The 14,432-nt window shown below is 40.9% G+C and overlaps 1 protein-coding gene and 1 long non-coding RNA gene across 2 annotated transcripts in view; both read right to left on the minus strand.

Annotated features, from left to right (window-relative positions):
• The window catches only part of LOC135233733 (pappalysin-1-like), a 159,522-nt gene that overhangs the window by 128,021 nt on the left and 17,069 nt on the right, over window positions 1–14,432 (minus strand). The window lies entirely within an intron of this gene.
• On the minus strand, window positions 12,705–13,198 carry LOC135264492 (uncharacterized). Its single transcript, XR_010332705.1, has 2 exons — window positions 13,136–13,198; window positions 12,705–12,863 (listed from the first exon to the last, which is right to left on the minus strand). It is a non-coding gene; the product is annotated as an uncharacterized LOC135264492 (long non-coding RNA).

Below are 14,432 nucleotides of genomic sequence, written 5' to 3' on the forward strand. Positions count from 1 at the left end.
AGCATTTACCACAGGCTCATACATTCATATATTCAGAGGGATATTGAAATCTTCACACAAATATTTCTGTTGCCCTGAATAAACTGAATTCTTATCCAGAAACAAACTCACTTGTGTAAGTGTGCTAATTTGTTCCCTCTTTACAAATGTTGATTGAACACAATTAATTGAGAGAATTGCTAAGAGTAGGGTTCTGTAAAGCAGGCTTACTTTGATGCGGATATTTCTTATGAATAAATATAATTAACTTAACTCAAAAAATTAATTGTTAGGATGCTCAGTATCAGCTTTTCTCACATATTGGGCATAGCACAATTTGTTTATTTTTACTATTTTAAAAAAGGTAGAACAGGTTCACAGCCTATGGTGAGTTCTGTAAAGATGCAAAACACCTTCACAGAAACATGACATTTTTTTGTTTCAATACTTTAATTATCTTTAATTTCTTTGTCTTTTTTTCATCCCTCTTTGTGAGTCTCTGGAGAACCCTGAAAGGGACTCTCAACCTGGTTGGAGGCCCCTCTCAAATCCTTTTAACCCCTCCTCTTCACTCCCCACTGCCCCCTCTCCTGAAAAATCTCAGGAACAAAAAAACCTGCCCAACCCCCCGCAGAACTGACAACCCCAATATTCCTAACCTTTGGCTCCACCCCCCAGAACACCTCCGACCTCACTCCCGGGCTTTGAAGCCACATCTGCTAGCAAGCTCACCACTCCCATCTGTGGAAGGAACGGCACGCTGGACTCCCAGTGGCACCGGCCGCCGAATCGGATTTGAGCCTTGAGCATATCAAAACAGTGTTTCTTCACCCGCTGTAAAAATTGTGCTGGTAAAGAAAAGGCCTTTCCTGTGGAAAGCTGGGCTTATCCCTCTATCCTTCTTAGACTGGGGTGTGAAACAGATCTTACCTTTAATCCCAGTCCTATAGGGGTTTGGGGCAGATCCCAAAAAGAGTGATAAAATAATAGCCACCCTTATCAAAACATCCAAAGTCCCACCATCAGAAAACTGGAATAAATTGCATCAGTTAAATACAGCCAATAAATGTCAGCAAGCATACAAGACATTTATTTGTAGATGCGTACAAACATCTACATAATAAATAATAAATCAGTGAACAATACACATTTAAGAGACAAGTGGAAATGCAAACAGGCATCCATATGTAATTAATTAATAACATATGGCTGCCAGTTAAAATTAATTTACCGGTTTTAGTGTCATCACACCTCCGGGAAGAGGTGTGTGTGTGTGTGTATGTATATGCAGGTTCTGTGCCTAATACAGAACTAGGTCTGTGTGTGTGTAAACGTGCATGTGTGCATGCTAATGTGTGCGTGCACTGAATAAGTGGTGTGAGGTCTGAGTGACACCACAAAGCAAAAAAATGGTGATTAGATGCGGCGATAGCATTACCACCCACCACAGCTGTGAGACCCTGTCAACAAGCTCTGGTCACAATGAGATGGACTGTGTGGCCACCGACACATCCACCCGCCCACCTTGGACACCACTCCTTCCACCCTCCCAACCCACACCCCCCATTTAGCAATTTATGAAAATGCCAATTCATTTCGTAATACTACTCTCTGAAAACACAGCATATTTGAGTGGACCACGCATGGTTGTTCCTTACTGACAAAGTGAGTGGCCTCACCTCAGATGACACTGGTTTGTTTTGTTTTTTCAGCCTAAAACAATTACGTGATATAGAAGTATAGTACAGAATCTGTGAAGCATGATTAACAAATGAGTAGCATAAAGGAAGCCTAAAGCAGTACAATTTGCACTTTTTTGCAGATATAATAACGTAATAAATATAATAAGAAATAATGTATAATAGCTTGAATTTGCTGTAAAAACGTATTATTCATTACTTTGCTTTAAGAAACATCTCTGCAATAAAATGTCCAGAAATTGACCTTCAGCTCAGACAGACACAATTAAGGCCTACTCCACAAGGCACTTGTCAAATAGTGTTTTGTTTTCCCTAAATTCAGAACAAATTTGTTTGAGCAATCGCAAGCTAGAACTCATTAACAAATCTGCCAACTCTAAATATAATATGTTAATTTTAAGAAACTATGGAAACATACGTTTTGACTCAAAAATGAATTGAACTGAATAGCCACTTCACACAAGATGTGATGAGAATGTAAGATAAAAATCAGTAATGTACCAAAACCCATGCAAAGATATAAATTAGCAGCAATAATGTAGCTTACAAGTTGGCCATAAAACCAGTTACTTATAGCATTCATGTACATGAATGCAGTACAACAGCAATCCTCTCAGCAATAATGCGTAAAACACCATGCAGAATACAAATCAACCAACAGCAATAACGTGTAAGAGATATAATGTCAGCATAAAATACACGGGCCAATGATGATAGTCTTCATGTCATTTCCAGTGGGCTCACTGAAATGGAACACTGCAATAATTACCATCAGGCTACCATGCGGCTACAAATACCGGGCAGTAGAATCAGCAAGTAATCAAAACCAACGAGCACAATATACCAAACGAAGTTCTGTTCTTATTGGTATTTCTCCCAGAGAAAGTCAGCAATGCAAACAGTATGTTAATATGCCAATTATGTTCTAAAGAAGAATACACATCAAAAAAGGTTAGGCTTCCCTAGGGATTAAGTGTTAGCAACATTGATAGGCATCTAAAAGCCAAGAAAGTCCTTGGGTGCAACTAATGTCAGCAGCAACAACTGGTTGGAAAGATTACAAATAAACAATCTTAAAACAACCAAGCATGGAGGATAAATAATTGTTTGGGTGCCACAGCTTGTCAGCTTGTTTAATTGCTACTTCAGTATACTGCTCTCTTCCTTCCTGTCTGGTGGAACATACAGCCTATCCGCTTGTTAAGTCTGACGTCACGCGTGACGTTTTGCCATTTCCGGGTCCAAACGCTCCTTCAGATCCTGAACCTGTGAACCTTTTCACCATAGACATGTATATATAACTGCGTCCCAAATGACTCACTTGTTCACTCATCCACTATTCCCTATATAGTGGGAAATATGTAGTACACTACATAGGGAGTGAGCGGTAGAACGAACGTTTGCTTTGGGACACTGTCATCACCCTGCGCCGCTACTATATTTTGAATATCTGTCCCACAATAACGAAAATTGCGTTCATTATTGATGTGGCGAGAAAGCGATGTAGTCTTTGGTCCCTGATAAAATATTTTTTTAACGTAATCTTTACGTGTATATATGAAATTCTCGGTTAAATATTCATTAATATTGGCATCGACCAAATGTATAGCAATATACTGTTCAAAAATCTTTTATCAGGGACCAAAAATTACGTTTTGCTTGAGTTGCACTGCTACCGAGATTAGCTAGCTTCTTAGCTAGCAAGCAGCTCTCTGGAGAAAAACTGTTAATGTTACACGTGGCACTCTAACGAAAATTGGTGACTTTTTTGTATCGAATATGCAAATATAATTCATGATTTGACATAACTATGGACGACTTGCATTTATACAAGTAGCTACCGCTCTCTTTTTCCAACCGCCATCTTTGTTGAAAAAAACAGTAAAGCCCTACCGCAGTGTAATGTGGGATGTTGGGCTTCTGGATAGAGTACATAGCTTGTACCCTACATTTTGCAGTGCATTGTGGGGCGGAAGTCCCAGATGGGACACACTACAAAATGGCTGATGCCAAAAGTAGTGCACTATATAGGGAATAGGGAGTGATTTGGGATGCAGCCTATGTCTATGCTTTTCACGATCACTTCCTTCTTTAGTGAGGCACCATTGAGGGTTAAAAAGGGTCTAAATTCTTTCAACTCCAATAAAATCAGTGCGCTACAAAATCCAGCATTCTAAAGCAGTTAAAACAGCAACATTATTCTTTCGATTTTGAATTGTTGTTACGTCCCCTCCCCTTTTCAATGTCCAATTTCGCAATAGATGGCAATGTTGAATCACGGTTCTAGTTACTTCATTTAGGGATGCCAACCATCCCACAAAATACGGAATCATCCCTTATTTGGACAGTAGAATAGGCGTGAATGATTCCGTTTGTAGTAACCGCTGTTTTGAATACAATTCAATAGTTATCTAGCAAGCTAGCCGGCATAACAAGCATGCTGTGAGATCATTCTGACCTAAAACCCAGAATTTTAATATTGGCTAGGTGACAAGTGACGGCGAACCTATCATAAAGCTAACTGACATTCAAATCCGGTTTCAGAGTGTCTTGGAAAAACGCAATGTCTACACTGCTAGACCTTGCTAAAAAAGCAAGACAGCTAAGGAGATTAATTTGATTGAGTTATGGTTTCATGTAGTTTTCTTAAATAATGTAATGGCAAAAATGACCTAAATCGGTGCTAATTGTATGGTATAAAACAAGAAGGAACTATTTTTTTTCTTGATAGAATCGTTGGTTTCATAGAATTAACGACCAGAGGGCTTAACAACGGTGAAAATAGTAGAACTACCATTATTTTACAATAACGGGACAGCCCGTCGTGCTTTATGCCTTACATATAATACAGTGGTAAGAATATATGGTAGCAGGTGTACAGTAATGATAAGCTGTAATGTAGAAAGGTTGTGCACTAATGTATGCATAATGAGAACTGATAAGGACAGGTAAGAACAGGATGTAAACAGCGACCTAACGTTAGCACCCAGTGGTGCCAAACTTTGTTTTTCTTCATTCGTTTAAGAATTGTAACTTAATTATCAACTGCAGCCATTTCCTCTTCTCTTTCTCATCACAAGGAAAGCGGTAGAATGACAATTGAATAGTTTTTTTGGACTCAGATCTATTCCAACAACAAGGGACACAGCACTGCGGCACATTGAAAAGACCAATGCAGCTGAGGCTTGGACCCGGAAACAGTATTATTGGATGGTCGATACGTCACGGCTTAACAAGTGGATTAGCCCAGCTCACTTATTGTGGAGAGAATGCATAAGTTAAAAGTTCCATTACGGAAGTCGGCGTCTCTTAGTATTTGCAGCATTATGCTTATGGTAAACTCTAAGCCAAGGACATTGGCAAGCACAATACCGGTGTAATTACAAAACTGGTGCACCTGCAAAACCTGTGTCAATCTATTTCCGGTCCAGGTATCATCAAATCCTTATTGGATACAAGGCTATCACATGATTGTGTATTGTGTCACATTGTTTCACGAACGCTTACGTAAAAGTCACTGGTACATTAGCAGTGTTGCCAATTTAGCAAATTTGTCGCTAGATTTAGTGACTTTTTGACCTCCCCTAGCGACTAAAGATCTTATCTAGCGACAAATTTGGCGACTTCTCGCAACTTTGGCAACCTCCATTCTCGTTGTCGAGCAACAGCAAAAATCACCTTTCACCGATTTGTGAATGACGTCATGTCTGCCTTTTCTAGTGCTCTAGCGTTGCCCGCGTTTATAAGAAAGTAATGATTGACCTATGTAGAATCAGCCGCTGTAATTACACGGAAGTAGATGTTCTACAGATCTAACAGATACTATGCACCTCGGCCAACGTCATTAGCTGTTCAGCTACGTGACGTATGCAAATTAGACGTGGTTACGTCATCATGCAACATTTTTTGCGACATTTCAGAGACCCAATAGCGACTTCTGTTGAGATTTTTTTGGCAACACTGTTAGTTAACTTAGTAGCCTCATATGTTACTTTCGTAGCTGTGAAGGTAGTTAACAAGGCTCTATAGTTGCCTTTATCATCTCACAAGTAAGCAGCTAGCCAAGTAGCTGTGAACCTGCCAGTTGATAAAACCACATTCAATTTGGTGCACATCATATCACAGAAATGTTGCATTTTTGTAGGCTAGCTAAAAAAAGTCAACACTGAATTGGTGCAGATCTGGCCTGGAGTCGTCGGCTATCTGGGCTGCTTGATAGATAAGCAAATAACTACTGAAATGTTCACTTTTTTTAACTACTAAGCTTGCAGTGCTTTAGCCAGCAGGCTAACAATGGGTAATAATGTTCAATGCAGATCTTACATGAATATGCACATAGTCACACATGCTTAGCCTTGTATCCAATAAAAAGGTCCATAGGTATAAATGGCACCTGAACCAGAAACTGGATTGATGCAGGTTTTGCAGGTCCACCATTTTGGTCAGTACACCATTTACACCAAAAGTGCCATTTGTGCGCCACTCTGACTGGAAGTCATTGAATTACAAAAATGGCATGATTCTGCCGGAGTCGCTAGCAGCAGTGCAAATCACAAGCACCGTGCTAGTCCATCATGTAAAAACATTTTTTAACTTTTTCTAACTGACCAGCCAGTGTACCAACCAAACCTATGACAAAAGGAGGGTCTTCTAGTGCAAGACTTCCCTTATTGGCAGAGAAATAAATAGTCAGGCTTGGAATTTCCCAAAATGTACAATAAAGAGAGACCTAAAATTGCTTCGGCTACTAAGGCCCTGTCCACACGTATATGAATTTTTCTGTCCACACGAGAACGCTAAAACGATTTGAAATGCTCACATAAGTATGCCAGGCCAGTAGGCGGCGATGAAACTGTACGCCAAACACCACAGAAGAACATTACGAGATTGCGTATTGGGCTTCTTTTCCTTTACAGCGAAATACGAACAAAATCAAAGGAAAAACAATCGTTTGTTTGGACGGACAACAAAGTGAATCTGTTACTTAGCGTCACTCTCGAATATAAAGTCGAAAGGAGCCAAGAAAACATCGACTGGGAGTCCTGTCAGAGTAAATACGCTGACATTTTGTTGACGTCATGATGTCAGCGTTTTCATAAAGCTCAGTTTTTCTTGTCCACACGAAGACAGAGAAACCGGAGTTTTGAAAAATCTCCACCTTGGAAAGCGTTTTCAAAAAGCTTTGTTTTCAGTGACCTAAAACACCATTTTCATGTGGACAGGAGGCCAAAACGAAGGGAAAAACTATGTTTAAAAAAAAATCTGTATACGTGTGGACAGGGCCTAAATGTTCCATAACTAATTTGCTTAATATTTTACAGCTTGCATAGCTAGTTACCTAAACAAGCTGAGAACAGTTTACTCAGCTTGCGAAGTAACTCTAATGAAGGCTAGCTATTTTGTTAACTGGAAATATGCCTCCACTTATGTTCAACTTCTCAACTACATAGCTGACAGCTACCTATTTAGCTGATGACTTGCTTAACTTAGTATTTAGGTAGCTAGTTCAACATCCTGTTAACTCATTCGTACATTGGGACGTCTTTTCATATCACTGTTGTAGCTATCTGCAGTGGTTGTGACGATTTTAATTACAGCCAGTTAAATGTGCTAGATCTAGACATAATTACAGCATTCACTATATAGCCTATATACGAGCACACACATCATCTTGCAGATGTATTTGGTTTTTAGTTTTTTTCGAAAATGCTACAAGCATGCTGTCGCCTACAGATAGCTAGAAAAAATCCTAAGCGAGCCCCCTCAGATTCTCTGAATGACTGACACCAGAAGGGATGCCCACCTTACAAAGTTCCATGCAGTTATTTTCTGTACCAGCGATGAATACCTGCAACCAAAACGCTTCTGGTGTAAATAAGACACCACAAAGCAGGAAGAGAGCTCAAATAGCATAGCATACAGCAAATAGCATAGCAACAGATAGCATACACCCGAACAACTCAGAGCAGAAGTTCACTGAGCTGCAATTGTCAGAGCAATAATTCTTAGAGCAGAAATTCAAAAAGTAATCCACTGGATTGAGATCTGGGGACTGTGCAGGCCATTGGAGTAAAGTGAAGTCACTGATCAACAATGCTTAGGTATGCTGTGGCATCAAAAGATGTTCAATAGGTCTTAAAGGGCCTAATACAGGGCAAGAAAACATTCCCCACACCATTACACCACCAGCAGCAGCCTGCACCATCAACACAAGGCAGGATGTATCCGTGCTGTTTATGCAGAATTCTGACCCTACCATCTGCATGTTGCAGCAGAAATCAGAAGTAAGTCTTGGCAACATTTTTCCAATCCTCATTCATACAGTTTTGATAATCACATGCCCACTGTAGCCTCATATTCCTATTCTTAGCTGAAGTGTAACCTGGCGTGGTCTTCTACTGCTGTGGCCTATTCACTTTATGATTTGACACACTGCATTCAGAAATGCCCTTCTGCACACCACTATTGTAAAAGAGTGGTTATTTAAGCATTTGTGGCCTCATTCTGTTTGCTTGAATGAGCCTGCCCATTCTCCTCTGACCTCGCTCATTAGCAAGGCGTTTTTTCATGTAAAATGGCAGCTCACTGAATGTTTTTTTTATTATTATTGCACCACTCCCTGTAAACTATAGATACTGGAGTGTGAAAATCCCAGGAGGGCAGCTGTTTCTGAGATGCTGGAACCACCATGTCTGTCAACAACAATACAATAGTTAAAGTCACTTAGATCACGTGTCTTGCCCATTGTAATGTTTATCTGAACTAAACTAAAAACTAAACCTCTTCACCATATCTGCATGTCTTATATATTTTGCAGCCACATTATTTGCTGTTTGGAGGAGCAGGCTATTTGCGTTAATGAGGATATATATACATAAGCTACGATGCAATCAGCTGTGTCAACCAACCAGTCTTTTCAGGAGAACAAAAAAGCTCTATGCTGTTAGATCTTCAAACGTAGATTTAAAAAACAGTCCTTAGTTTTGTCACTGGTAACCAATGAACGTGTTGCACAGGGAAGGAAGGGGCAATATCAAAAGACTGTAGAGGTCAGGCAATGGAAGCTGGGAATCTTACTCTGGGGATAGGCTCAAGAAGAACACATGATATAAGGTTTCGCTCTTAATAATTTCAGGAATTTCATTATTTCCTATGAAAATATTTGGCTGGACTTTGGGCTGGGCAGAAGGGGGAAAAAAGGGTCAGATGGTTTAATAGTACGATGAATAAGTCAGAAAGTGGGGCCCCGCTTTAATAAAAGCTCCACTACTGTAGGTCAAAGCCGCCTAATCTGAGTTCAATTAAGTGTAATCCACTGGCTCCCTTACAAAAACACAACATAAATCACATGTGGACGTAGGCCTACTATGAAAACTGTGGGCCAAAATATGCATGTATTTATATGGGTGTCTTCCACATATATTCTGCGTGTAGGTGTGCGCGGGTGTGTATGCAAGTTTGCTCACAGCTAAATCGGTTATGATGCTCCAAAGAACAGCAAGTCATCAGCATGCCAGCCCTCTATCTTCTATCAGTGTACTGTGCCGTGCCCATCATCCGTTCCCTCCACAATATCCCCCTCTTAGGACCCCCTCCCCACATAGTGCTGCGGGTGCAGCCCAAAACTGGGCCTGAGGCCTCATCCCACATTCTGACACGGGATGAGCCACAGGAGAGATGCAGAATTTTCCATTCAGATTAGTTCTGCACTTTTAAACAGGGGTGCCTGAACAAAAAAATAAAAAATACCGTTTACTAAATGCAGATGTCATTGTAAATAAGTTCTGCATGAGCAGGCAAAACTGGCATGTTAATGCATATTAAATGCATGATTATAGCTTCATCCATTTACACCCGTATATTATTCATATAAACCTGTAAAATTGCCTCCTGTACAGATGTCCTGCCCGCTGTGGTGTGCTGCCGTGGTTGTGTTTGCCTGTTGGCCCACAGCCCCATAAATCGGAGGGCCCTCTATGATCCTGTCACCAGCTCAGTGACCACTGAAGCCATGAAAGCGATCATTCATCCTCACTTTTACTACAACCCTCTGCTGTTTCCTAAAGGAGTCTCCCAGAGTTAAACACTGAACCCAGTCGCCGGAGCATAGGGTAGATCAAGAGGGGAACGCGGCAACGAATGAGAGGACGGTGGAGAAACACGAGTTCCTCATCGTAGGATACACCGCGTCCCCTGCTGTGACATGTCTGGTGCGCAAATGCAGCCTCTGACAACGTATTTATGATGGTTCTTTCCATACCAGCATCCCGTAACCTGTGATATAAATCATGGGCTAGGCTGGTAGGTGGATCTGTGAAGGTTCTAATGGGTTCCTACTGAGGTAGGCTGGAATTCAGCAAGCTCACCAATTCAATTGCAAAGCACTAATATGATAGTGTGAGCCCGTGTGGGTGACACCGTAGTCTACAATGGAGAAATGTGATACATGTTGTGGAAGGCATGTAAAGTGTGATATGTCACTGCCTGTCCTTATTCTGATTTTGTTGTCACGTTTCCCACCGGTATTTTGTCATTAATTATTCTTTAGTATCAGCTGGCTCCACCATTGGACAGTGCAGTGTCTCCATATCCATGCAAAGGCATTATTCATTGTGTGGGTGTGTGTGCATGCGTTGGCATATGTGTGTGTGTGGACATATAAATAATGCATACATAAAAAAGTACTGAAGAGATTAAACACATTGCAATCTGCAACATTTTGCCTTGGGGAGATTAGAAAGGCTTGAATCTATAGTTTAAAGGAACCCCAATCCCAAGAGGGTTTAATCAGACAAATTTACTGCGTTTTAAACAATATGTGAAAAGCCACGGCCTGGCCAAACAGCATGAGACAGCGACTGTAAGGCTAGGGAGGCATGAGGGGGAGATACCGGGGGAGGCCCTCAGAGAATTCCAGGGTGAAAGACCCCTCCTCAGACTCAATCTGCTCCCAGCTCACAACAGTCCCTCCCCAAGACGGCTCCTTTCACTGCAGCCGTTTAGCAGAGGAAAACCCCTTTTTACCTCATGGCTTGCCCCCACTGGATCCTGTATTGCTCAGCCTGGTTTTCAGGTGGGGATGCATCGGGAAAGGTGCATTCTGGGCAACAGGTGTATTTAAAAGCCTGTCGAGCTGCTTAAAGAAAGGTGCTAAGAACATACTTTAGGCCGAAATCCTCTATTAGGCAAAACCATTAACGTCCCTGCGTTTATGAGCTGAGGGGCTTAGGTTTACACAAGGGACTGTAAAGTGCCCAAACTCAAGGGCCCTTGGAGGAAATCTGCAAAGACAGAGGCTCATAGAGAGAGCAATGACATCGGGGAGGCCGATGGCTAATCGGGATGGCGGCCCAGGGGCCAGCGCAATCGTTTCACCATGGGCTAGCTTGGTCTCCTTCGCTGCAGGCATGCAGCAGAGCCCACCTGTGCAGTCATGCCCTTGTGCACGTGATGTAGCAAATCTTCACTCTAATCTAATTACATTTCCACTGTCCGTCTCCATGCTCCCTCACAAAAATAAGCCTTAATTAATCATTAAATGCATCTGCAAGAGGACAAAAAGAAATGTTTGAGCTAATTAACTCATTTGTGAGGGACAGATCCATGCATTGATAAACATACCATGTGCAGCACTCCAGTATGGTAGATCGTTAATAAAGGGCTATGATCTAAATGTCAGTGTTTGCATTTGATTAACCAGAAGTGCAGGGATCCCTGGCTAAGTGCAGCCTATCCCTCAAGTTAACAAGTCTGCAAGAATAAAGAAAGTGGACCAGACACACAGCCATGGAAATGTTGTGAACCACTGCAACACAATGAAAGTCCCTCTCACTGAGTGAACAATACAGATGATCTAGATTCTTTAGTGCAATAAGTGGTAACAATCTCCTGGGCCAACAAAATAAACTCCAGCTCTCATATCCATTGTTGGAGGCTAGCAAAGCTAATTGTTCATGCAAAATTCCACAATCAACTAAGAATGTAAAATAATGTGTGTTGTGTTGCCCACGGCAATGCACTCGAGACATACCATAATCAAACCAAAATAAGCAAGCAGTTGGGGAGCTTGTCTTTCCAACTGTCACACATATTTCTTCTACTTCTTTTCTCTCTCACTGTGTATATACAGTGCCATAAAAATTTTTTTCCCCCTTCCTGATTTCCTCTATTATTGGATATTTGTCACGCTGAATGGTTTCAGATCTTCAGATGAAATGCAATAGAAGACAAAGGGAACTTAAGTAAATAAACATAAAACATATTTTAAAAATTATTTCATTTAATTAAAAAAGTTATCAAACACTCGTATCACCCATGTGATAAAGTAATTTCCACATTAAACTAAATAATTCATATCAGTCTTTCACATCACTGTGGAGGAAGTGAGGTGAAAGACTTTGTTTTAGCCCACTCTTTTCTTGATGAACTGCTTGTTTCGGGTCTTACCATTGCATCTCTATTGGGTTTCAGCCAATCAGATGATGACTTGCTTTTGAATTTTGCTGCATAACCAAATTATCCTTCAGCTTCAACTCACAAATTACCTATTCATGGTTCTGTCAATAATGGCAAGTCATCTAGGTCCTGAGGCAGCAAAGCATCCCCACACCATCGCACTACCACCACCATGTTTGACTGTTGGCATGATGTTCTCACAACATGGGACCCATGTTGTGATCATCCAGGTGCTGTTTTGCAAATGTGAGACAAGCATTGATGTTTTTCTTGGTTAGCAATGATTTCTGTCTTACTGCTGTCCCTTATTTTTTCCCAGCCTCTTTCTTATTGTGGAATTATGAAGACTCAACTTAGCTGAGGTTATAGAGGCCTGCTGTTCTTTGGATGTACTCCTGGGATCTTTTGTGACTTCCTGGATGAGTTGTCCCTGTTTCGCCCTAGGAGGAATTTTGGATAGTCGAACACTCCTGGGAAGATTTGCCATTGTTCCAAGCAATGTTCCCTCTAATTTTTCATGTATCTGGGCATACACACAAGCTCCCTGAGCAAACTGAGGACTACTGTGAGCAACATTAGATATGCACGCTTTATTTTTAAATAAGTAATTTGGTCCACTTAAAAAAAGACAAAAATCTGAAAAATGGGATGTGTAGATGTTATACAGTATGTGAGAGTCCTGCTTTGGCCATGGGAAGAGTCCTGCTTTGCCTGGCTGAGGGTCCTGTTCTGGAAGATATGAGACATATACACCTTTCAGACATAACATTTTGCTTACATTAAAACATTCACATTTTGCACAATGACTTGTGCTGTAGCTTGTGATACAGTGCAAATTCCTGTAACACTTTGTCTGTAAAATATCTAATTACACAGTTTTTCTTAGCATTTCTACTACCCATAAATGATCTAATAGTAACAACATTTAATGATTAATATCCATAAAGACAAAATCTTAATAACCGTCACTAGAATATGCACAAATCTGACTTAAATTTTACCTTATTTTTCACGTCTGTCCTTCTCACTTCTCCAATGGTTGTACACTTTGTCCAGGTTGATGCATTCATTTTGATGGCAAGTAAAATATTGTCAATGAGAACTTTAACTTGTTCAGGGTCCGATTTTGTTTTGTGTGACAGCTCGTTCCTTTTCTCTCGCTCTTTTGCGCTCTCCCGCAATAATGTACCAATCCCCTGTCCCATCTTGAGTCTTCGTACAGTTTCGACAGCTTTTAAATGACTTTTATGCTGAACGTGACGCTTGAGATAGTCCAGCTTCCATTCAGTCCACATTTTTCCCTCTGAAAACTCACTTGCTACTTTGGCATCGCTGCATGTTTTGCAGAGTAGACCTTTCTCACTTGAAAAAGAAAAAATCTCACCCAATTTCACCGCTTTTTCTTCAATTTGCACATACTCCGACAGCCATTCCATCTTAAAAGAACTGCATTTCTTTTTTACTGTGGCTTGCTGAGTGGATGTGTCGCTGCCTGTTCGTTTCGCCATGATGCGGGGTTTGTATTAGCATCTATTAACCTGCTAGCTAACCTGCACGGCGCATATAGGCAGGGCCCAGACGCAAGCACCGTCAATGCCATGATTGGCTTCGTACCGTAAGTGAACCGTATCGTATCATTGGCTGGACACCTGTCACTCACTGAGTGAGAAACAAAAAAACAATATTATTGGGCGAATTAATTAGATTAGATTAGGTCTAATATTAGATATGAATTAATACGTTATGTTGATGTTGTTTATGCGCTGGATAGATTTTCTTGTGCGCTGAGAATGTGCGGGCAGTGCGCGATTGCGCACGCGCGCAGCTTAGAGGGAACATTGGTTCCAAGTGTTCTCCATTTGGAGATAATGGCTTTCCCTGTGGTTCAGTGGAGTCCCAGAGCCTTACAAATTGCTTCGTAACCATTGGAAGGCTGATATATTTCAACGACTATCTTTCTCATCTCTTCTTGAATTTCCTTTGATCGTGGTATCATGCGCTTGTACAAGCTTTGAGGTGTCTACTTCACTTTGAAGGTTCAGTATGGGTCATATGGGTCAGGTTTACATTCACTAGGGCTGGCTGCAGTCAAGCCTGGCTGTGTTCAATCAGGTGAATATAATTATCAGATAAATTTGGTTAATTAATTTAAAAAATGTTTGTTGTGTTTATTTAGTTTCACATTGTCTAATATTACATTTTGTCTAAAGAAACCATTGAAACCATTGTTAAAAACATGCAATAATATGGAAAATCAGGAAGGGGACAAATGCTTATACATATATCTGTTAACCTGTG

Source organism: Anguilla rostrata, chromosome 10, assembly GCF_018555375.3.
Source record: "Anguilla rostrata isolate EN2019 chromosome 10, ASM1855537v3, whole genome shotgun sequence".
In the NCBI taxonomy this organism is placed as follows: Eukaryota; Metazoa; Chordata; class Actinopteri; order Anguilliformes; family Anguillidae; genus Anguilla; species Anguilla rostrata.